General features: G+C 42.1%; 2 protein-coding genes across 11 annotated transcripts in view; one reads left to right on the forward strand and one right to left on the reverse strand.

Moving 5' to 3' along the window:
- LOC135459460 (leukemia inhibitory factor receptor-like) overlaps positions 1-14,520 on the reverse strand; it is a 53,308-nt gene extending 38,788 nt beyond the window's left edge. For 2 of the 4 annotated variants that reach the window (XM_064735543.1, XM_064735540.1), the window contains exon 1: positions 14,368-14,520. The gene's annotated coding sequence lies outside the window, so the exon portion shown is untranslated. Of the gene's footprint in view, positions 1-12,099; positions 12,119-13,918; positions 14,134-14,367 lie in introns of those variants that run through there. The other 2 variants (XM_064735541.1, XM_064735542.1) reach the window with 2 other exon arrangements.
- Positions 14,521-14,613: 93 nt separating this feature from the next.
- The window catches only part of LOC135459660 (oncostatin-M-specific receptor subunit beta-like), a 116,248-nt gene continuing 106,084 nt past the window's right edge, over positions 14,614-24,777 (forward strand). For 4 of the 7 annotated variants that reach the window (XM_064735892.1, XM_064735890.1, XM_064735897.1 and 1 more), the window contains exon 1: positions 14,614-14,747. The gene's annotated coding sequence lies outside the window, so the exon portion shown is untranslated. Of the gene's footprint in view, positions 15,200-24,777 lie in introns of all 7 variants that reach the window. The other 3 variants (XM_064735891.1, XM_064735895.1, XM_064735894.1) reach the window with 2 other exon arrangements.

Here is a 24,777-nt window from a genome sequence, read left to right on the forward strand (position 1 = left end):
CACTGAAACTTGTTTATAAACGGAGACTGAGTCCCATTTGGGAATCTGGCTTTCCCCGGTTCTGAGGAATTAATTTAAAAATCTGCTATTTCTTTTTCTGAAAGCTGATAAAATAATTTAAGTTTCCTATCTGCACCAAATGCCTTCTAATCTGCAGCGGAAGAAAAGAAAACAAAGACAGGGTGTTAATATATTATTCAGTAAATGTGCAGGAGTACACAAGGCCAGACTCACAGTCCTATGAGACATTTGTTTTGTCAGGGTCTTTTTCCTGTCAAGCACAAGAAGAGAAATTCCCTCCTTACCGCCTCCTCTAGCTGCCAAACAGCAGCATCACCTCCGAGATACTGCAGTTAATCTTGCGGGCACCCCATCCCGCCTCTGCAAGGAGAAGTGAGGAGTCAGGAGACAAGCTCAGTGAAAGGATCAACATTTCAGCGCTTCATTTTCAAAGCTCCTGGTCTCAAGCACCACCTACAGACACAGGCATTTTAGCAAGAAATTTTACCAACGGGGTAGAAGTGCACCCCAGATGGAGTAAGTGTGTCACCTGTCTCAGCTTCTAAGGCCAACTTGGAACTGCACCTGCATTCCAGTAGTTTTAGTTCTTCCTTTTTTTTTTTTTCTGACTCCAGGACTATTAGACAGTATGGAAATACAAATAAGCAAGCTGCAGACTGGGAAAGCTGCAGGCTATTTCCAGGTGGCGATTTGCATGAGAAGCACCTTTCCCTGGCAAGGGCATGAGATGACAAATTCATGAACAAGTGCCACAACACAAGGATGATTTTACTAAAGCATTTAGCACCTCTTGGAGAGCACAACACATAGACAAAAATTGAGACTCTCAGGACCTGCCTTTTGAAAGAAAGAAAAACATGCAGCAGAAGCAGACATCAAATACTTCATATTTGTACAATGTATACAATTTTGAGATGGTTTTGGAAAGTACAGTGGAAGACTCCTTCATGTTACTCATGTAAACCAAAAAAAACCCCACCAAACACGAACAAGACAGAGACCACTGGGAAGAATACCCCTGCTGGGATTGATGAGCTGGAGAGAAAAAAGCATAGTGATACTGAAGAGGTGGAGCACTCAGGCAGAGCAGTGGACTGAAAGGGCAATAAAAGCAAAGGAACACTGCAGCAACTGATGATATTTTTCTACCACAATCAAAAGGTAACTTATTAGGTGATTTTTCTTCCTTTTCAAACAAAATATGCATTTTGGACACTTTGCCTTTTGCTGTCATATGCCTGTTCTCAATTAAACTGTATGCTAACTTAAAAACTCTTAGTCCTACTAGAGTAATTTTTTTCACGCATTGTTCAGTGCTCCTAGCGTGAGATTTTTCAGAAGAATGAAGACACTTTCAAAGGAAAACTGGGAGTCTCACTCCTAATTTTGGATGTCCTTGCCATATCAATTAGTCATCAAGTACATGTTTAAATACAAGCACACCAATGACTACTAGGAGCACAGCACTGCTCTCCAGATGGTAACAACAAAAAACAAACTCTTCTGTGAAACACAGTGAACCCAAATACTACCAAAAATAGACTAAATATGTTTTGGGATATTTGCAAGCCTGTTCATGATTTATTGTTGTTACATATTAGGACAATATTATTATAGATTACCCCTAGGCCTTATTAGACATCAGAAAAGGCACGCTAGAAAGGTCTGGACTGAAAAACAGTAAAGGTTGACTTCACTCTGCAGCCATTTCCTCAACAGGGTTTCTCCATCCAGATGCTGAGTTTCACCAAGTTTGTAAGCACACAGTATGCTGAGATCTCACCTCCTTGTCCTGACTGAATTGAACTCGAGCAATGTGTCCAAAGGTTACTGCCAGGGTGAGGGGACAACACATTATCAGATAAGCCCAGCTTCCTTAGGAAGTCAGCTCAAATTAACAAGCACAGATTCTCCTGCCATAGAGGTGCAGATGGAAAACACCTAATCATCTGAACAAAGAACAAAGCAAAGGGGTGAAGGTTAAGGGATGCTACTGGCCAAAAGAGAATTTTTGATCTAGGTTATTGTGCTGTGCAGGAGAAGGAAACAGCTCAGAGTCACTTACACACTTGCCTTTTACCCCATTCAAAATTTTTCTTGACATTTACTACAACTGGCAAATTAATATTGCATGGAGACGAAGGATGTACTTTAATAAATCTGATTCAACTACACACATTTCCTGATATGCTTGAATTTGGTGACCTCATGATCAACACACTTCCTTGAATTCTTGTGCTTTGCAACACAGCATGGAACAAGCACAGTGAGCAAATTCACACAAGTCTGATTACTAAAAAATACCTCTTAGTGGCTATCCACTACGCCTTTTCAATACTTAATACAGGTGAAAAGCATAGAAAAAAAATGCACCCACCTTTATTTTTTTCAGTACATAAGACAAGAATCCAATGAAAACATACAGAGAAGTTTCCACTTCTCCAGTGCTTATTGCATTTTACTGGCATGTAACTGGAAGAAAATATAATCTAATTATTTCAAAGCACATTTCAGTTTTGGAGGGTACTGTCAGCCACTGTGTAGTTCTCAAAACAGCATGTCTTCAGAAGAAAATGTCAACTGCCCACATTGTGAGCTGCACTTTACTCAATATCAGGTTCAAGGGCCAGACAACATCACTCAGTCTTTATAAAGACTGCAGAATAAAATTGCTGTTCCTTAGAAGAGTCATGTTATCTGCATAATACTATCCCAGCCGGTTCTCTTCAGCTCATACACCCTTATGAATTCACATTTAAGAAGTCGACCTTATTAATGAGAGTTTATTTTCCTTTATCTGGAAATATCCAAAAACTTACTTTGAACTATATGACCTTTAATCTTCTTTCATCACAGGAAAAGCCTAATTAGTCTTATAAGAGAACACTGATAATTACTGAAGCAATTCCAAGTGTGTTTTTTTAAAAAACCGGCAGTGACCCAAGGGTTGGAATCCTTCATTGTTTACAATAAAACCTGTGGTATTCAAATTATTTTTAAGGTACAATGAACCAAATCCAAAGAAAGTCTCTTTTCACGTGTACAAAGAGCACATAAATAGATCAAATGTTGAAATGCAGCTTTAGCATTAAATAATATATTGAGAATAAAGAACAACAGTTATGCAATATCCTTTTAGAGTGAATGTAAGGAATGAGAATCAGTTACGAGAAATAAATTGATTTTTTTTTACTAATCAAGGAAATGGGCAATTCCTGAAACTACAGATCTATATTTTCTGATGAATTCCTGTTGTACTAATCTTTATTGAGACTAAAGCTCTCAAGACTGGTTGTAGTTCCTCTCTTAATAAGTATCTGACAGATCACATGAAGACATACTGCAGCATATTACCATGTATGACCACCCTTCCACTGGGGTGGACAAACACTTTCCTCTCTGCTCTGCACACAAATGGGCCCTCAATGCTGCTATTCCCCTTCCAATCTTGACAAAGGAGAAAGGTCTACAATGCAGCAGGACATCATCAGAACAAGTCAGTCCATGTGTAATTACGTAGCAGCTGTATTTCCTTCATTTATTTCCTTCAAATGCTGTTTTAATTGTACTTTGTTACCCTTGGACTTTTTCACTTACACATATATACATGCATGTCCCTCCTTTTAAGGTGGCAAAGTGCGAGAATTAAGTACTCAGCAAATATTGACTTCTAGTTAATACACTGGAGACAGTCTCTTTCCTAATTAAATCTCATAGACACAGGCTACAAGAAATTCGTGTTAACCACACAGTTCATGCACGTACATGGGCTCACTATCATGCCTGCTTATGGTAACAGTACTCCCTCATTCTCTTGCTGCTCACAGCTTCCACTGGAGCCAGGGACCCAAAAGACACTCAGGCACACTGACCCAGCTGTCTGAGGGCAACACTACTCCTCCTTTTTTGCTCTGCTCCTCTAACACAGGTCCCTGCAAAGGGTTTATGGTCCACTTGCAGATCTTGCAGCACCTCGGCAACCCAATGCCTCAAAACAGACTGACTCTTTCATGTTATCCTTTCTACCCATCCAACAGACTGATGCTGCCAAGAAACACCCAACCTCACATCAGTTTTAGCATGCTCCTTACCCCCTCTACAATGCAGCACTTCCTTAAATGTATTGCCCTAAAACAAACCACTTATCACAACGCAAGAGGCACAAGATGTAGTTGTTTTACGAGTAAATTAACACCCAGCTTTCTGTTTCCAATAATTTAGACTGATCATTCAGTTTAGGCAGCACATGGTCTAAAAAGAAAACGTGAAGGAAAGTTCGAATTTTGTTCTCAATTTCTGCTAGGTGACTGTAAATAGAACTCAAATATAGACTGAATCTCTCAGTCCACAAAAAAGATGCTGAAAATCCTGAAGTTTTTCAGAATAATATAAATGAGAAGTTTATATTTTGTCTGTTGGATGGGGTTTTCTATCTCAGAAAGTTTATGTTTCTTGATGTAAAAAAAGCAGCTGTTTAGGTGTTTCATTGAGGGTCTCAGAATAGCAAATAGTGCTATAAAAGTACTTTTCAGGGATGTAGTCCTGGTTTCAAAAGGGAGAAATAGTAAAGGCAACCCTGCACCATTAAAATAATGCTCAGAAGAAGAAACAAAGCAATGAAGATATCAGAAGCAGTGAAGAAAGAAAGCAATGAAGATAAAAGAACGTTTTAAAATAATACACATGCTGGCTAGGATCCATGGTTTTTACTATTGTAAAATAAAACAATGCTTTTCTGCAATTTCTTTTAGAAGTTAAGAAAATTGACTCCTTGTAAATAACTCACCAGCAAGTGCTGAGACAGCAGCATCTGCAAGGGTAGTGATGCTACACCTCATTTAAAATTGAAAGCAGCTCATACAAGATTGAGACTGCTACTAATAGGTCATTGAATGAGTCAGTTCTGCAAGTCTCTTCTGACATTGTTAGGATAAGAAAATTAAATAGAAATTTTTAAAACCACGTCTCACATCTTAACATCCCTTTCACATGACCATCATTATGATACTATAACTTTCATCTGCCTCTTCTCCCTCAATCCTCCCTTGAAAGTGAGACTAACCTCCTGAAGCTCTCTTTTGGTTTTCTCTTCTGAAGGGTGACTATAAAAAAGGGCTGAGGAGAGGAAAAAACACCTTGGATTTTACACACACAAATCATTCCAACTTTTCTATCTATGTTTAACAGGGTTCTTCCTTCCTGCTATTATTAGTAAATCTCACAGTTTACTCCTCTCAGCACTGAGCTGGCAGATAAAGCACAAAAGAAGAAGCATTTCTGACTTATTAGCTTCTGACACCAATAAATTCTGTATATCTACACAGTAGAATGGAAAACTCTCTTCCTGTGGAAGGTTGTTCATCACATTTTTCATGCATTGTTGCTGATATGTTTAACTTTTCTGTTTCATAAGTCAGCAATGAAGCAGCTATTGTTTCCAAAGTGCTGAGCAAGTCCGACTGCGGGAGCAAGAGACGTGCGACAATTCTCAATGGTCTCTCTGGTGGCTGCAGACTGAGGTGCCAGACACAGGGAAGAAAAGGCATGGGAAAGCGGAACCTGAAGAGCTGGAGAACTAAAATCTGGGTGTAGTTATATGAATCAGAAGTTCTGTTTCAGTTTATTTTCAGTTTCTATTCCAGTATGCTATTCCTTAGGAAAAATTCTGCTCTTCATGAATCTAGTCAGGTCTATCCAGACACATGGCACAGGATGCACAAGGCCAAGCACATCCTTACAAGTTCACCTGTCAAAATCCACAGACTGGCAGAACATTTAACTTTATGGTATGAAACACCAACACATATTTTTTTATTCCTTTTGTGAAATATTCTACAAAAGCTCGCTCCAATCTCATCATGAAGCAAGTCACTAGAACTCACAAAGCATTACACAAATAACACCACCTCAAACATCTTTGGAGAGTACTCTCCTTTTCCCATTTCTGCAACTTCCCATACTAAAGAACTATTCACAGAATCTGCACACAGACTATAAATGCAAAACATATTTAGATGCCAATACATATGCCTCACAGATATAAGTATGTTACTTTAGAATATTATATACAGAAAATATTTGTAAACCACAGTAGAGGAGCTTAAAAATATCAGATACCTATGTAGGTATTAGAAATGCAAGTGACGAATAGCTTATTTTGTCCAAATAAGAAAAATTAAACAACTAAAACCAAACCAAGTGACTATCATTAAGTATGGCAAAAACTAATGGTCATAACTTGAAGAGATTGAGTGGAGGCAATTTTCACCAGTACTTGTTAAATGTTTAAAGTGATCAGCTCATCAAAAAGTTGGGTTTAGATTGCAGCATCTTATTCATGTTAGTTCTCAGGTCTCATGAAAAAAGCTGCTAAATGCTATCTGAGGATGCTATCCGAGGTCTATATCCCCTGATGAGAGGTATTTGACAGCCAAGGAGTGATGCTCGTGACTGACTCACTGCAGATTTATGCAAGATAATAAGCCTCAGTAACCACATATATACACATATTGCTCTGGAATTTCAGAAACATAAGTATATGACTAATTCTAACTATTGAATGAAGGTATGCACAAACTCACATTTGCACTATTGGCAGGAGCCCAACTGCAGGAGCTCTTTCTTTAGTCTTCAGTACAGGACAGCTGAATGTTGAACTGTGCATTCACATGAAGCACCTGAAGCTGAAAGACTCACACAAACCATTGCTAGAAATGCCACACTTGGGGATCACTCACAAAATATGTGAAATTATAAGTATACGTTGTGTTTGAGTGTGTGAAGAGGAAAATTAACACTATTTTGCTGAAAGCCTGTTAGTGACCTAATTCTACAGCAGCCATTGTAATGCTGAGTACTTGCTCCCATTTCTGTCTGCAGTAATCACTGCCCAAATTTCAACCAGAGCTACCTGCTGATTAGCAAGTATGCATACACCAGGGGAAAAGGATAGCAGACAAGACTCTAACGTTTTCAAGGATGCATTCTTTGCACGCTAACGCCAGCTGCACTACTCACTAGCTGAAATATGAGGAAGGAACTGGAAAACATTCAGTTTTCAAAGTATCAGTTATCAGGCAAATAAATACATAAAAGACATTGTAAATAAAAGTCCTAACAACTTTTTCTATGTGGATCAAGCTACCTTACAAAAGCTGTTGATCCAAGAACACAAGAGAAAAACTAGCCATTCATTAGCAGTGGAAATGGTTTCATCCAGTACAAAGTCGATTTATACTCAGGATCAAATTATTACTTTAAACTGTTTGGGTCTGTTGTTGCAAAGGCTAACACAATGTAACTATTTAGTTCAGAGAGATTACTTGGTCACAGCTCTCAACTACCTACACAGGGAAAGGATTTAAACTTAGCCCACTGTATAAGATGAGAGGAAATGCCATGTAGAAGACCTCCACTGAAAAGTGAACACTGTGAAAAGCAAAACTAATTAAGTATTGGCAAAGGTTCTCACAGGAGGAGTCACCTGATTGAAATAAAAATAAGATTGGATGTATTAATTACTAAGAAAGTCTAAATATGGGTTCAATGCAAGTCTTACTATATTAAAGCCTTTAGTTCACATTACTCCATCAGACTAGATTAGCACAAATCATGCACAGATCTCACTTTAGAAAGAATTTTAATGGTGAAGGAAGAAATATGAAAGGTACAAAATACAGACTTTGAGGTAAGACTTACAATAAAAGGGTCACACAACATCTTGCTGGATTTACATCTAGAGTGACCCTGTCTTTTGAAATATGTGGCAACATTTGGTCTAAAATTTCCCATCATCTTGAAAAACAAATCACCTTTAATTTGGAGAAGGCTGTTCTATATTGGGAATTGTGACAATGCTGCTCTAGCAGATGAAATATGAGTTACGTGCCTCGAGACCTGTGCATGAAAGGCTTCCCACAGCCATGACCTTTGGAAATGTGTGGAGCAGGGGGAAGGAGGGGAAAAGGAAGAGGAACAGGTAGAATCTAGGGAACAGATGTTATTATCCTCACAACTAGATGAAACCCTAGAGGAGTTTGACATTTAAGTTCACCTCACACACACAGTATTTCTGTAATTGTGGCACATAACTCAAGACAACGCATAAGTTTACAACAAAAATAAATATTTTTCTTTTTTTTTCCCTTTTCTCTCACCTCCTCTCTTTTTTCTGCCTAGGATTAAACATGAGAAGCTTATCTCCCTGGTTTTAGCTGCAGAGTAGCTGTAAAAACCTCAGAGGTCACACGTCCCTTGCCGTAAGTGCTGAACCTGATCCAAAACATGAATTATTGTGAAAATTAGTTATAATTGGAATACTTATAACTTACGTTCACCCTCTGGACTTCAAATCTGCAGAAGCTTCACCTATAATACTGACCATTATAATTTTCTCCTGAAGTTCATTTTATTTAGGAAGCATTTTTGCTCTGCAGTAATATTCAAACCAATTATTTGAGAAAGATATTTTAAAGCTCTGTCCTCACTGTTTCTTCACTTAAGAGAGGCCATTAGAGCACCCAGTTCAAGAAGGACAAAATCATGATCTGCCATACAAACATAGTTACATCACATGATGAGCAGCACTGCTGTCTTGGCACAAGAGCTTCTGGATGACTGTGCTAAATCCTGTTTGGAAAGGAGAAGGGCTGCCAGGCTAAGGCAGACACCACCAAATAACCCCAAAAGGCAACTGCCCAGACCTGCCCCACACTGAGCAGAGTCAAGACTCTTCTTTCACTGGTCCAAATTTCTCTTTTCTATGGATTCCCCAAGGTATGTGGGATGTGAGACTCTCAAACAGGCATGTAGTTTGAAATGCAGCTAATAAAGGAAAAGAAAGTATGAATATCAGATATTCTCAGACCACCCTGATGTACTGCAGTGTGGAGGTGTCTTCACCCACAGCCTAAATGCTGCAGAGGGGCTCACCTTCACACTGCTTGAGACCACCCTGAGTCTGGGCTAGACAACTTTGGAGCAAGTGACAACTTTGCACCATCTGGCTGCAAAGCAGCTTTTCCTGTTCTTCTGTGTTCAAAGTGTTTGAAATTAAGAAAGAGCAATTTTTTAAAGCTTTAGGCTGAAACGTGTGTCATGCCCAAGGGCACAATGTGGAGGGCATTCAAGGGCATCAAGCCAGGTGGGAGAGAGAAGCCTTGCTCTGCTCACCACCCTAGCCAACCTTGCCATAGGCCATATCCCCACCATCCAGAAAAAACGCTCAGCTGTGCCTGAGTTACATACAGTCAACTGAGCCTGCATTTCTTCTTGGAGAGAAGTAGCTGACTTATTCAGGGAGCAAAACTACCCTAAGTGGATGGCTGAGGCCCAGAAGTAAAACATGGACTATTTCTGAGCCAGATTGACAGTGTAAACCACCCTCAACCACCCCTGTTGCTTGTACTTTCATTATACCTTTAAGCAACTTGTGCAATAATGACAAAATTATGCAAGCACAAGAAACATTCCAGCATACTTTTCAGACAGTGTTTATCACCTAAAGAAAACACTCAAATACATTGCTTTATTTAAATCTCATGATTATGCACTACAGGCAACCTTGATATGAAACTATCAAGGTTCAGTCAATATTATAAAGCTGTTATCAGTGCAGCTTTAGGTACAAAGCAAGCATAAATGCACACCTCTATTTTTGGAATATATGTATACTCCATAATAAAGTATTTTCAACTGTTGATCAAAATGCAGTGAGCTATACTGGCAGAGAACACCAGCATGACATTACTCATCAGTATAGAGCCATTCCCCTCCAAAACAAAAGAAAACACAAAAACCCCAAAAAATCTCCAAAAAACTCAACCAAAAATGAAAAAAAACCCCACCACAATAATTTCCTAACCAGTGATACTGTATCACTGAAACTGGCTGACCGGGGAGAGAATGCTGCAACATAAAATCAACCTCAAGAAAGCACATCTTTATCTACTTAAGGAAATTTCAGAAGACTGAGGCTGACTGAAAGGCTGTGCTTTTGGTTTTGCAGGAAACTGCCCCTGAATTGCCATGGGGCATGGGGATGAGAAAGGAGACTGCACCCTGACACACATGGCCCAAGAGAGGGGGGAGGTGGTGCTAAAACCAACCTGCCAACACAGCAGCCCATCCTCTGCTCTGGGCTGTGCTGAGGGCCTGATTTTTGGCAGGGTAGGAAGCAAGGCAGAAGGAGCAGGGAATTGCCACAGTGCTGTCCTTGTTTCCATGACACGTGCTTTTATAACTTGTGCTCCCTGAGGTAAAAGGCACAATTTGGACTCAACAGCTGACAGCTCAGCAGTTCCCTGCCTGTGGGATAAGGGAAAGCTGGTTCTGCTGTAGCAACAGTTGACCTCACTGCAGTGCCAGCTCCAGACAGTGCACAGAAAGGAGGGGGTGCCTATGCCCTTCAAAACCTTACACCCTGACCAACATTCATACCAATGGCTTAGGAGCTATTTTTAGCCTAAGCACGTTCTGCTTACAGCGAAACCTGCTGCTAGGAATGATTCCAAGAGACAGCAGCAGGGAAAGGCAGACAGCAGCAAAGTGGCAAAAGGCCCTGTTGAGCTTCTGGTGCTTGCAGGAGTTCAAGGACCTTACGGACACACAGCAGCAGGGCTCCCACAGTCTGTAAATGTAGGGACTGCAAACTTTCCAGAGGAAGGAGGATAGCAGTGAGCAGCAAATAAATGATAATGTGCATGAAAAACAGCCCCAAAATACATTTCCCAGGGATAGATAAGAACTTCCAAAGATTATTTATTCTAATTAAAATCTGTTAGTTTGTAAGTCAGTATGAAAGGAAAGCAAAGAACACAGGGAACTTCTGCGTTTTCTGGTGGTAGATATCCTAGCTGCCCCTCAATCCTGCAAAATACAGGTAAGAAAATAGGTCTGTTCATCAAGGAATTTATATGGCCCCCCTCATTGCCATGCTAATGACTCTGGAAGAAATCCATACGATTCTGGTAGATCATGCCTGAAGGCATTTAAGCATGTATAAAATCCAAATTTTGATGCTTCAACTTAATAGAGATGTGTTTGAAAATCTCACTTAGTTGCAGGCAAGTATTAGAGAGAAAAAATAAATAAAAGGAGAGGTGATAATAAACTTTGTAGGCATCAGCATGCACAGATGCAGTCCCACCTTTGACAGGACCATACCACTTGCCTGATGCTTAAACCCTCAAGATTCACAAAGAAACTACTCCCTGCTTGTACCTGCTGATAAAATGAGCAGAGAATCAAAGAATCAGGTTCCAAAGAAAAAAAGCTGCTGCTTTTGTTAAAAGATATAGAAGAAGAAAGCAGCAGGAATGTTCCCTTTTCTGAGGCAACCCAAGTCACTGCAGCACTTGTGGGGGTATCAGAAACACCTCAGGCTACCCCAAGTGCCAGATGAGTCAGGAAGAAGACTCCTCCAGCCCTTCTGTCGATTCTGAAGCCTAAGCAACCACTGACTCAGTGCTACACTCATGTCCTTGTGAGACAACACTCACTGGAAGTGCAGGATTGTGGACTCCAGGTCTGGGTCCCAAAAATTATTGTCATCTTTTACATTGAACTGTTTATGGAACAAAATGTATCAACCAGCTTTGGAGCATAGAGCACTTCTCAAGTCTTATCTAGAAGCAATTTATTTTTCTTTTTTTTTTAGACAAATGTGATGCCTACCAGTAAAGAATAATCATAGCTAAATCTCAGGGGCAAAAGAAAAACATAATCCATCTGCATCAGCCTTGGGATATATGGCATTCTGCAAGATAGAGTCAGTATTTACAAACATCTAGGTTGTTTAAATACATCTTTAATATATCTTTTCATAAAGTACATAATTTGCTGTCAGACACTCATTGGATTAAGCAATTCAACATTTATACTCTAAAAGGGCTGTTTCTAATACATTTAGAGACTCTGTTCTAGCATTGGACGTTAATGAATACATATGGAAGTCAATAAATTCATATATATTTTTAAACATTTTCCAACAGCCTCGTCTGCATGATGCTGAACTAGATGTGACATTATAGCCAGAGACTGTAACTCAACAAGTGCCTGAAATTAAAGTCCTATGAATACCTGCTAGAGTAGCAGCAGCAGCTTTGCAACCTGTGAAAAAGTCCTTTCTTTGAGAGGAGCATCTCCACCCATGTGGCTGCTCCCATGTATTTCTGATTTGCCTTCGGCAAGTCTGAGAGAATGCCTTCACCTGAAGGTTAAGTCTCTCCCTTTCCTCAGCACACCTGTAAAGGGATTTTGCACAATCTAATTCACAGATAATGCTTGCCACTGGTTGCTCTAGGTGACTAAAGTGGTGTGTTTGGAGAGTGCACAATGGAAACTGTTATCACTTAGAAATGCTGATAAAAGTTTGAATAGGTGAAACAGAGATAAGATGAAAGGATGCAAATACTTAGTAAACAGAAAGCAAACAAAATTGGGTGATCTACTGACTCCCTAAAAGTTATATTCCAAACCAGCTCCAACTTAATGATTTGTAAGCCTTCCTTTTGTGACTTTCTGCAATTTTTCCAAGGTAGATCACAGCCCTGCAGTCTACTGAGACTAGTCTGCCTTTTTTTAGACCTCTCCAAAGAAACCTGCAGATCCATCTCCAGCTAATAGCCATGCTGACAAATAATAATCAAGCGCAGATATGGTGCTTGCTACTCATTCTATGGATATACTCATGGCATTTGCTCCTGTCTTTTGCATATCCAATCCTTTCCCTCATCAAATTTTTGTTTTGATCTTGATTCAAATTGTGGCCAAATCCAGCAAACTTCTAGGTCTATTCTCACCTTTATGTACAGAAATCAAAGGTTATCTTTATCACCAAAATCATGCAGCATAAAATGGTTGATGAGCTAAGGACAAGCACAGACTTTCTGCAGATCAAGGCATTCATGCATTCTTCCCTACAGGATGTGCAAAGCTTTATATATAGAGCACGTGGGCACTGATGGATCTACACCAAAAAAACATACTGTCTCAGCTGGCAATGCCACATGCTGATTTGAGAGGGAGCATGGCATGACATAGAGTTCAATCCTTCTCACAGTTACTAAACCTACTTAGTCTTATTAGCAGTCTGGGTTCATGCCGTGGGGTTGAACTAAGGGTTTAGGAAGAATTTAAATACTTCTTCTACACTAAGAAGAAAAGGCAGAATGGACCTCCAGGTGAGATATCAAAGGCAAGTTACACTGTCTTACTTAGGTAACAAGCTGAGTTTCAAATACAGCAGAAATCGACCCAATTCCCAAGCTTTCGTGAATGAACTTTGACAGGACATGGCCTTGATAATGGAATATAAATATATCACTATTTTTGCAATGGTAATTGTAAGTGTAAAAGTCTTTCGAAAATAATCAGAGTAATGATTCCTACACAGCAGCTCACTATCCCACTCTCCTCAGTAATAGGTGATTATAATACTTATCCAGATTTTCACTCCCATTCATAGCAAACTTCCCAGGCATTCACCACCAATGACAACTGAAAAAGCAAGCAAGCATATAACCAATTCCTACCGAAGTAACACACAGCATGCCAGTACAAAACCGTCAATTCAAATTTACACGTTGAATCTTACAAGGGAATAGCGTTCTTTACAGAACTGCCTCAAAGGCTTTCACAGATCGTTTTCAAACACGGTACCTAGACACACCAGAAATTCAATCACTCAAAACAGACACAGCTGCCGCTGTGCCAGAGCCCCTGTACAGCCAGCGCACAGACAGGCGCTCAGCATGTCTGGATGCTCCCCAAATACAGAAGAGGTTTTGGAGTCCCATCCTAAGGTCCATTTTTCAAAAGGGTGGTACTTATAAAATGAAATGAAATGATAAAATGAAATGAAATGAAATAAAATAAAATAGACATAAATAGTATTTACCAGCTGCTCAGTCCCCGAGCCAGCCAACCTGCCGGCCAGCAGAATGAGCTGTTGACAAAACACAGCCTCTATTTAAGTCGCGGGCTCCTGCAGCGGCAGAGAGGAGCCGCCGGTCTCCCCCCGCGCCCCGAGGGAGCTGCCTCGCTCTCTGCCCGCACCGGCTCCGAGCCCGCCGCGCCCCCGGCGCCGCCACCTGCGCCCAGCCCCGGCCGAGCCCCGAGCCGCACGACACCAGGCAGGCAGCGGGGGCTCTCCGAAAATCCCCACCGCCGCCGTGCTGGGTCCCGGCGGGGCTGCCAACCCCCCCTCCGCCCCTCCCGGCCGGCACCTCCCCGGGGCGGGCAGAGCGAGGGAGGGATGGAGGGAACATCCATCATCGCGCCCCTCGGGCCGCCCCCTCCCAGGTGCGAGCGGCCGGGAGCGGGCGCCCGGCGCGGCCCCACACTCACCCGGCGCCGCCCGGCCGTGCCCTGAGGGGGCCGCATGCCGCGGGTGCGCGGGCGGTGCGCGGCGCGGCCCAGCTCCGGCGGTAGCAGTGCGCAGCGCCGACAGGAAGGAGGGATGGAGCCGCGGAGGGAGGGAAGGAGGGAAGGAGAGGGAGGGAGAGAGGGAGGGATGGAGGAGCGGGGCTGGCGGGCTGGCCGCGGGAGGAGCCTGCGTCACGCACCGCCCGCCACCGCCCCCGGCCCTGCCCCGGGCACCGCCGCTTCCCACCGCCCGGCGGGGCCCGGTTCGGCCCCGCTGCAGCGGCCCCGGCGCTGCGGGCTGACGGCGCCCTTGGCCGTGCCGCCATGAGGGCCGAGGTGGCGGGAACTCTGCAGCGCCGGCGGTGAGGCTGGGTCCCCGCGGGCTGGGGCGGGTGTGCTGCCGGAGGGTGAAGGCGCGGATCTCATCTGAGCCCTTCGGGTTTTCTCAGGGATGCGGTCAAATACCCTTCATAGAAAAGTGCCTTGAATACTTCCAGCGCTGCCAGACCTCCAGGGCTGGACGCGGTGGGCCTGGCTCCACAGATGCAGGCCATTCTTGATTCGTTTTATCTTTGTATTTGCCACTAGTTTTTGAGGTCTGAGACTTGACCTCCAGCATTTCTTTGAAGCCGCAACTGTTGCATGTCAGCCTCTCTTGTAAATTAAACTTGAAATCCTCACAATCCCACAGTCTCAAGAGTGGGAATTAAAAAAAAAAAAAAAAACGCCACGAGACCCATAAAATCAGAAGAGTTGGCAAGCCTGTGGCTCCTCTGTTGTGCCCCAGTCAACCACAGGAGAATGGGGAGAAAAAGTGAGTGCTGGATTTTCCTTGTGTTTTTCTGCCTACATTTTCCTAGTGCAGTTTTCCAAGTTGCTGCAGATTGATTGTTTCTCTCACAACCCTGATGACAGAAAACTGCAAATACTTGCATGGAATTCCTGGGCCAGACTTTTGTCCTATGATGGCTGAGTAGATTTCAAGTCCTCAAATCCAGGCTCTCCTGCCATCCTGCACATTGCCTGCACAGTCTAAGTGAAGACAGGCTGTTCTGTAGAGAGGAAGAGTGGCACTGTTCTATCTCCTTTCCAGAATTTTTAGTTGTGCAGACAGAACTGGACATGCAGTAGACCAGCAAGATGCACCTGAACCCTGTGGTTCAGTCATGCATCAAGATACATGACTTTGGATCTGTTCTAGCCCAAGAGCACCTTGACTTCAGGGCTTGAACCCTGAGACACTTGTCTGTGTGTTGGCCTCTCAAGAGGAAGGATTGAGTCTCTTTATACACCTACAATTCCTAGATTATTTTAAACCTTATTGGTTTAAAATAATTGGTTTATTCAGCCATTAGCTGAATCCCAAGCAGAACATTGATGCACATTGAAACACTCACAACTCCAAGGATGAACAGACTTTAAGACAAGACCCCTATTAAGGATCTTCTATTTCGTAGGTTCAAGCAGTTGCCTTTCCAGCACACCAGTCATCCTTTCACAGTACCAAATCTCTCCTCACTAGAAAGGCTGCTGGATGGCTAATTCTGTGGTGAAGTCTTCAGTGCAGGCACAAAGAGGTTTTGATATGTCAGCTGCCTAAGAATATTTTCCCATTTAGTTCTCATTCTAGCCCGGTAGCCCTTCTACTTTCTTTCATGCAAAAGCAACCAAATCCCAGTGAAACTGGGCTGTGGCACCACAAGCTTTGAGGAGAAGGTGGATATTTCATTGTACACACCTGTTCAAGGGAGGACTGCCTCTGTCTTTGTTTCCAGATCTCATTAACTGCAGCCTGGTGCCCTCCCTAGAGTCTGCACCTAAGTTTCATGAGGATGTAGCATGTACTTTGTGCCACGAATGATACACACTTCCATCCAAGAAAATTACAGAAGAACTGTCTTTAAATGGTATTGAAAACGTTAAATGAAATTGTACTACCTTCCTTTTCTGCAGCTCATGCTATTTCAACTTTAGTAAAGGCTCACAGGCATCTCACTTGTCCAAAAGCCCTGTAGCGTGACACAATCAGTAGTGGCAGAAGATCTGCAAATTTTCTAGATCACAAAAACAAACAATAGTAATTTTCACTATTTCCTCTGTTTTATTAGCCAGATAGCTTCCCTGTAATTCAGACATTTCATAGAGGAGCTGTGTATGTTTGAAGGGTTTTTTTAAGCAGAAAAGTGTGATTGTGAAATTAGAAGAGAGTTCCAGGACAAAAAAGAGCTAGGGATATTCCTCAATTTCTATTAATGTTTTGATATTGTAATAATGAGTCAATTTTCAGTGACTCAGTTGGAAGTTAAGAGACAGAAATTTCTAGGTATGGTACAATTTATGACAAGTCTGTATAGCACAAGTTTCAAGAGGATAAGACTACAGATGGTTGGTATCAGTTATCTCTTTTTTATACAGCAAAATATGATAATTTTAATATAAACATCTCCTAGATAAATGAGTGGTCTAATTACCCTGGCACTTCTGATCTTCAGTAAATATGCTATGCGTGCATATGTCTTCTCCATAAAATATCATAGCTGCTATATTTTATGAGGAAATTTATCTGCATAGAGAACGTACAAGAAGACCATTTATTTTGTTTCCTGCCTTATCTGTGTTTTCCAGAAAACTGAAGGACAGATGCTGGAACACACAACCATGTCTTAATATAGTCAGTGTAGGATCTTGTCATTGATGTCAACAGCAGCAGGGCTGTGCCTTTCAACACTTATATTTTGGACATTGAGGGGGAGAGGTTTAAGTCTCTATGGAAAGTAGGTTGGCTTCAGTTTATTTTAGTCTATCTCAGGGCTTAGTATTACTTAGAGAACAACAGATCTGCTGTCTAGGTCAGAAAAAATTTCTTGAGGCATGTAATTCCAAATGAAAGTGAGAAGTCCAGCTAGGACATTTTCATTAATGAGAGTTTCCTGGAGCCATTTAGTCTTGTATTTCAGGGTGTGTTGGTTATTTATGGCAGAGGAAAGGAACGGATGTGTTGATGTTCTGGAACTTTTCCTTTGTGCATTGTTTCTCATTTCACAGTTGTATTTGGCACCCACTTTCCTCAAGCCAATAAAGAATATTAGAGAACTTCCTTTGCTGAGAAGCTGTGTGCACATTTTACAAACCGTACAGTTTAACCAGGAGTTTGAAAGGTACTACTTCTACCAGCGTTTACAAAAGCCAGAAATTGCAAATATATAGTAGTGTTGGCACAGGTCTGCCAATGGTTGTTTCTATGGGCTATCAGTTCCTGTTTTCTTTAAAACAAAATTATATAATACAACCGGCAAAGTAAATTTGGGTCTAACTAAATGTGTTCAGGAAGGCCAATAACAAAACTCAGATTGGCTGTGATAAATGCAGGAGTAACCTCTGCTCATGCCAAGAATAACCTTGAGTACTGAGGATAGTGCATGTATTTTTGTGTATTTACAAAGCAACAGTTCTTTCCTATGAACTCTCAGTGGAGGCATCTCTTGTTGTCAAGCTGACATGGAGCTTTTCTTGGAAATCAGGACACTGATCCCAGAGAAATAAACTCTTGGTAATTAATAATTTTCAAATACAGAGCATTTTCTTCATCATTAAAGACCTACGACTGTAAGACCAGGGTCATGTTGGCAATATATTGCTAAAGGGCTTCAAAAAATTCCCTGGTCTTTCTTGTCTGTAGGAAAACCATGTAGCCCTTTGTGGTTTTTGTGTTTACAGGGAGAAGCAATGAAGGACTTTGATCTACTGACCTGCACTAACTTTGATAGTGCCATGAATTTAAAAAGAAATGGGAAGAAAAACACTACTTGCCAAAACCAATTAAATTTAATGCACTCACATTCCTTTCGCTGGGAAAAAAATCTGCCTCAGCTGCCCGGGAAATACATGGTGTTGAAATATTGGATTCACTGTCCGTAATAGGACCCTTATTGTTGGCAGTGAAAGTAAAGCTTCTCCCTTGCATTAGAGAGGGGATAGGAGAGGGATTACATTGCCACACATTGCCAAATGCCAAGATCTTTGTGTCTAACCAGGGCATTTGTGTGTAGGATAGAAGTGAGGGTACCAGCTGCTGAGTCTTCACTGAGTACCTTGGGTCCACCTTCACTGGCAACTGCAAACAATTGCTTTGAACAGGTCTTTTATATCCTCCTGAGTCAAGCAGCTGTGGTCTGATCTTGCCTCAGACCCTTCCTTGCCTTGCTCTGCAGAACCTTTGGAAAAGTTTCTGCCCATCGCTTTATATCCTCATTTTCACATCTTTGTGGCTCCTGTCTGCCTTCCTGTTGAGAAGGTATCATCTGAGCCCATGTTATCAGAGCACACTTTTGGGGGTGGGTGACAAGTAGCCTGTGCTAAGGGAACTGAACTTTTGGTCTTGTCTTGTGATCTTGATGTAACCAACACACTCCTCGCCATTCCTTGATTTGAGTAAGGTCAGTGTCTAGCGATGCTCATTCTTTCCACCCTAGCTCTTGTGTGGCTTCTGATGCTCTCACAAACAGGCATTTCCATTTGTATTTCATTCAGCTAAGTCTTAATACCTCACTTAAACACATCTACAGGGGGGACTGCAGTGAACTGGTGCCTGAGAAGGGTCCTGGTGCTGAAGTTCCCCTGCTGCAACAATCTCCATGCTGTAACCAACTAACAGCTGCAGGCCTGTTTTTCAGTCTGAGCACTTGTGCCATCCTGCAGGTGCTCACACTGCAGTGTAAAGTACAGCACATGCTTAATCATCACGCTGGATGCATCATATTGCTGAGTCTTAATACAGTAGCATGAGAGGTCAGCTGTTGAGACAGTGATATAGGACATAGAATAGTTCTTGGGAAGGAATAAAGCTAAATATACATTTTTGAAGAAACGTCAACAAATTGTTACAATCTTACTGATTGTGGAAGTGGTGGAATCAGTCCTAGAACTAAGTATGATTTACAGATATGAAATTGAAGAAGCATATTTTGTACAGTACTGGAAGGGCCTAATTACATAAGAAAAAAAAGGATTTATGAGAGTCAGAAGCAATTTAGATTTGTAATAGCCAGAGAAGCATGGAAATCTGAAAAGAAAAGATACCAAGAACATCTTGGACATTCATATGCATGTAATTTTACAAGGTGCTTCACTGGCTCCCTGACACCAGCGTATCACATTCAAACATCCTGTTGTTTCAACTATGCTCCTTATTTCACAACTCTTTGTCACTGTTGTGTTGGCTCTATTTCCGGTGCAGTGCCTTTCCCGACAGTCAGTCGCACTTTTCTGATCACCAATTTATCAGCTACATACTGCCATGCTTTATCTATTTCTAAGAGATCTCACCGAGAAATGCCCTCTGTACTACAGGGCTTAGTAAGTTGTTGCTTCAGATTTTCTGTTCATCAGTCCATGGCCTGAACATGTCCAATGAATGTTGGATAAATTTGAAGTACTCTAAGCTGTTATGAACTTTAGATGCACTCCAGAGCTGATCTCCATTCAACCAGAATTCATGTAACTCAAGCTGGGCTGCCAGTTTCAGTGAATCCCAAGTAAGTCCCTAGAATTTTCAAAATTCTCCTTGCACAAGGCTTCCAGGCAGCAACACTCTCTCCCCACATTGAACTGAATCCAGGGAAAGAAATATGACTTCTCCAGCACTATCCGTGGACGGAGCTGCTAGCCCACTCACTGCTTGGAAGCTAATTTCTATGCATTAGCATAGAAGAAGTGAGACAAAGAGAGCTCAGCTAGAGAGGAGGTGGAGATATGTAACAAATGCTTTTCAGGAAAGCAGGAAGTTCTGTATTCACATGGTTCACAGCATTCCTTCTGCCAGTCTTTCCATGTCGTTTTTCAGAAGTGGGTTTCAATACTTCTTGACACAGTGCATCAAAGCTTGTGATGTTACAGTACTAAACAATATGCAAATAAGATGCCTGAAGGTGTGGCCTTGGGGGATACGATGGAAAAATGATGTTATTAGAAGGAACTTCATCCTTTCTGGGCCTGACTTAAAAATACTGGGGGTTTTGTTAGTGTTTTATTTACCCTTGCTAACCACAGTTCTCTTGTAGGCTAATAAAAGGTCTGCATTTGAACACAAACAGAAGTGCTAACCTTAGTAAAGCAGATATTTCCAGCATGTTTGGAAGTCAGGCTGAAAGAAGTTTTCATAAAAGCAGGCAATTCTTTGCATGAGGTTACTTATTACAGCAAATTCTATATCTATTCTAGGAGTTTCCACCAAGGTGGACCTATTTTTGTTCTCAACCTTATTTTTATTATTGTCTACAATAATAAAACTCTATAATGACATACAATTCTAACCTAGTATTGACTTAATTACATATCTGTGTACCTCCTTACATCCTCCCATCTGGTGTAACAAGCACTTTTGCTTTTCAGTAGTTTGAAGACTAATGGAAATTTTAATTTGCCTCTGCATAACCTGGTAAAGGAACTGCCTGCACAGGGCCTGATTTTTTGAAGCACCAGTGCTGCAAGGCTGAGCTTCTTTAGGCAGAGAACAATTTTCTGCAAAGCCGTTTTTAGAACACGTGTGGACAGCAGTGGAGACACCAGAAATGTATGTACATGCTGAAAATGGTGTGACTGAGCATGCTATGTCTTGCTTCCATTCCTGGCCGAGCTGGATGTCTAGGCAGGCATTCATTCCCCACTGGGGCCACATGAGATGCAAACCAGCCAAGGATCACAGAACCACATCTGGCAGCACTGACCTAAAATGGATTCACAGTCTCTTGTCTCTGTTCTGTCCTCCCTGCTCTGAAACACAGCTCGCCTGGGGGGCTGCAAAGCACACTCTTCAGACAGGTGCTGTGAATGCATGAGGCACAACCTCATGCATGTTAATGAGTTGATGCATGTGTTGGCCTAGATTAGGGTTTGGCTGGTTCATTTTTTCCACCAGTGTGAACTTCAGCATCCATCATATGTCTCTTATTCTGTGATTCTGAATTGTGTAAACATAATGTTTTGCATATTTCCACACAGTAATACAGATTGAGGAAAAAATTACTTCTTCTTTTCTCTTTTTAAAAAATTTTTTCTTCTTTTCTCTTCTTTTTTCTTTTCTTCTTTTTTCTTTTTTCATATTCCTTTTTTTTTATTAACCTCCCCTCAAGTTATATTTTAACTGAATAGATTTCCTGCTGTGAGCTACACTAAGTACAAACATCAAGCCTCTGGAAGGCTGGTAGGAGGTAGGAATAAACAGGAATAAACAGCCAAGGGCAAAGATTAAAGGGCTATAGGGCTGGAGTTAACATCCAAGGGCAGAAGCTGAAGGAGCACTCCTGCTGTGTGTCAAACCACAGTCCTGGGCTCTAGGCTGACCTTAGTCTGGTGGAGGTGCTGAGTTCAAACTTCAGCTTTGTGCCTCAGCCATTGGATTGGAGTATTTCAGGCACAGCCAGGACTCAAGCACGCTTGCAATAGCCAGGATGAACTGACAGTAGGAATCTGAGGAAAAAAGGAACTTGCCTTCTGTCCATTTTCAGAGGCATCCTAGTTGAGGGAGGTGAGATGTGTCTCTAGTTGCAGAGATCATCTGGACTCTACTCTTTGTGAGCCCACATCTGAGCATGACAGCAGTGCTCACCCTCCACAAAACTCTATAACTGATTAATTTGGATGCCCACTGGAACAGGGAAACTAACTTGTCTGGGAGGGGTGCCTGTCTTTGAGGAGAACATACATGTCAGAAGCTTTTATTAGGCTTTTATCTGCAATTTTAGAGGTAGTTCAATGAAGCCCCAGTAAGGGTGTTTGGTTTTGGCATTCTGGCTGTTGCAATCTCTAAGTATTGAATGCCTCTTCAGCCTGTGCCTGTTCCCTGCTTAATGCATGGGGCTGCTGTGAAATGCAGACTGACAGATATATATAGACACTGAAGCATTTGGGAATTTGAGGTTCCTCCTACTTGGATAGGCTGCTAGCTCTCCTTCACGCTAATGAAAATTGCAACTTAAAAGTCAAGGTCCTGACATACTCTCTGCTGAACCTAAAATGTATAATAAAGCATCTAGAGAACACAGGAAAAGGCTCTCAGGAAGCAACCTGCTGAGCACAGAGCACTTGTTCTAGCCAAAAGGAAATTCCTGTTGTTTCATTTGTTTTCTCAATTTTGCCTTCCTCTACATAGCTCTGTAAGCTGAAGTTCTGTTGTCTTTTGACTTTTGTGTACCAACAGGCAGCAATCCTCCCATGCCTTGTTCCAGTCCCCTGGCCTCACATGCAGTCTTCTGTCTCATGCCTGTAGTTGGCAAAACTGATGCCAAGGAGGACTCAGAAAGTTTTGGCCTGTTAAGATGTAAAATATGCACACTGTGTGAAGTCACATTTAGATGGAATCTCTTCTGGCTTTGGAGATGACAGCATTAACATTAGTATTTTTTGTCACGACTTGCCCTACCTACTCAACAGTTCTACTCAAGCCTCAGTTGGCATTTGTGGCCCTGAAGCCTTCTCTTGGATTTAAGCACTAGAGAAATTTGTTTCTCTGTAGTCACAAGGGAGAAACAAGAAATGCCATCCTAAGTGTGCATACAGTCTTTGAAGGCTGGATTGGGAAGTGGAAGAGCTGGAGCTCAATGGGAATGGGATGCTCCCACGGTTTTTCCGTGCCCCCAGAGTGCTCTGGCCGCCTCCGTAGGCTAGAGGGCACTGTCCACTCTGATTTTGAACCGGGGACATCCCTTAAAAACCAAGAGGGAAGCAGTGGAGGCAAAGGGCTGAAGCGAGAGTAAAGGTGCTGAAGTGAAGGACCACCACCTAAAGGTGGTGAAGTGAAGGAGTGAAGGGAGTGGGAAGTGCAAAGTTCTGATCCCGGCTCCAGGGCATGCTTTTTTCCCCTGTTGTATTCGGGTGCAGAAACCGTGCGTTTTTCACACAGAACAGTGAGGCTTTCTCAGAAAGCTGGGAAGAAACTTGTATTTGCCCGTGACAGTCAGACTATGATTCACCCTGTCCCTTATTACAGGCAGCAACCTTGACAACTGTCTTGTGCAATCCCACCACTTTCCCGGACTTCACGGGAACACAACCCTTTGTGTTGAGCTATTTCAGAATGGCCTGACTCCTCCCACCCGCAGAAGAGAAAGCCTGGACAGAAAGACTTGCTGAAACTCCCACTTCTTCGACACTAGTGTAAGCTGTGCCATTAACATGTTTTTCTTTTGACATCTGCGTGCTAAAGGCTTCTTCCTAGCCTTCCCTACATCCAGAGGAGGCAGGATTTACAGCAGCCATGAGTATGTGCCAAAGCTCTGCAGCAGTGAGAAAAGGTGACTCTGGGGAATTCAGGGCTGGTTATTCTGTTTCCAGCTGGGAGTGCAGAGCAGCACTGTCCTGCAGTGATAGCAGAGCAAGCATCTACAGCTCCAGTGCCCACAGCCCCAGAGAGAGGCTCTGGAATTAGGAGATAAGCTTATATGTGGCACAGATGGCAGTGGTTGCATAAATCATTGCTTTTTTTGGCAAGAAGTGGTTGCCAGAGAGACTGCAGGCTGCTGTTATTGCACATGGATGTGAAGTCTGGTCTGGTAGTGCAACTGGCTCCAGAAAGAGGGAGTGTACCAAAGGCTTCAGGGGGAATTTGTACCAGTTGGCCTGTGGGATGGGTTCTCACAGCTGGTAAGAAGAAGTACAACAATAACTCTGCTTCCAAAGGGAGCTACTCATCAGTCTCAGATTGACCCAGAAACAAGCATTTGAGTTTTAGAAGAGAAAATCTGGGGGCAGTCTTACCTTAAACACCCAAAATTTGTTAGTTTTGCTAGCTACTACAGCTCTGCAAATACTATTGCCTCTCTATTTCTGTCCGTGTTTTAATTGGATCATGGTTGTTTTTTTTTTTTCTTTTTTTGTTCTCCCTTCCCCTCTCCTTTGCTCTTTTGCTTAGTTATTCTGAAGCTGGTTAAAAGCTACCCTAGCACTTGCTTACAAAGGTCTATAGTCTGTGGTGCCAAGTGTCACAGAAATTTCCGGGGAGCGAGCCCTCATTCTATTCTGCAGCAGTCACTGACCAAATGTGATGCTACTCTTAACTCTTGAGACAAAACACTAGCTGCAGAACCAACCCATTAAATAATCTCCTGGAGATGCCCTAAAGTTTCCCCTCTAATTTCAGCACTGTACAAGAGATAACTTTCACAAGAAATCTCTGTACTGGAAACAAATGGGAAGCTTGGCACTCTAAAGATTAGAGAGGAAGGGTTATCCTTCTCTTCAGCTAGTCATTTGCAGCTTACAGCAGTTTGGAAAGATAAAGTTATGTAAATGTTAAATTTTATTGAGGGATAAAACCAGCTCCGTATTTACTAGCATGTATGTTTAATATCAAATCTGGCCAGGCAAAGTGACAAATCCCTTGTCTTTGATGTATTC

Source organism: Zonotrichia leucophrys, chromosome Z (assembly GCF_028769735.1).
Source record: "Zonotrichia leucophrys gambelii isolate GWCS_2022_RI chromosome Z, RI_Zleu_2.0, whole genome shotgun sequence".
NCBI classification, from domain to species: domain Eukaryota; kingdom Metazoa; phylum Chordata; class Aves; order Passeriformes; family Passerellidae; genus Zonotrichia; species Zonotrichia leucophrys.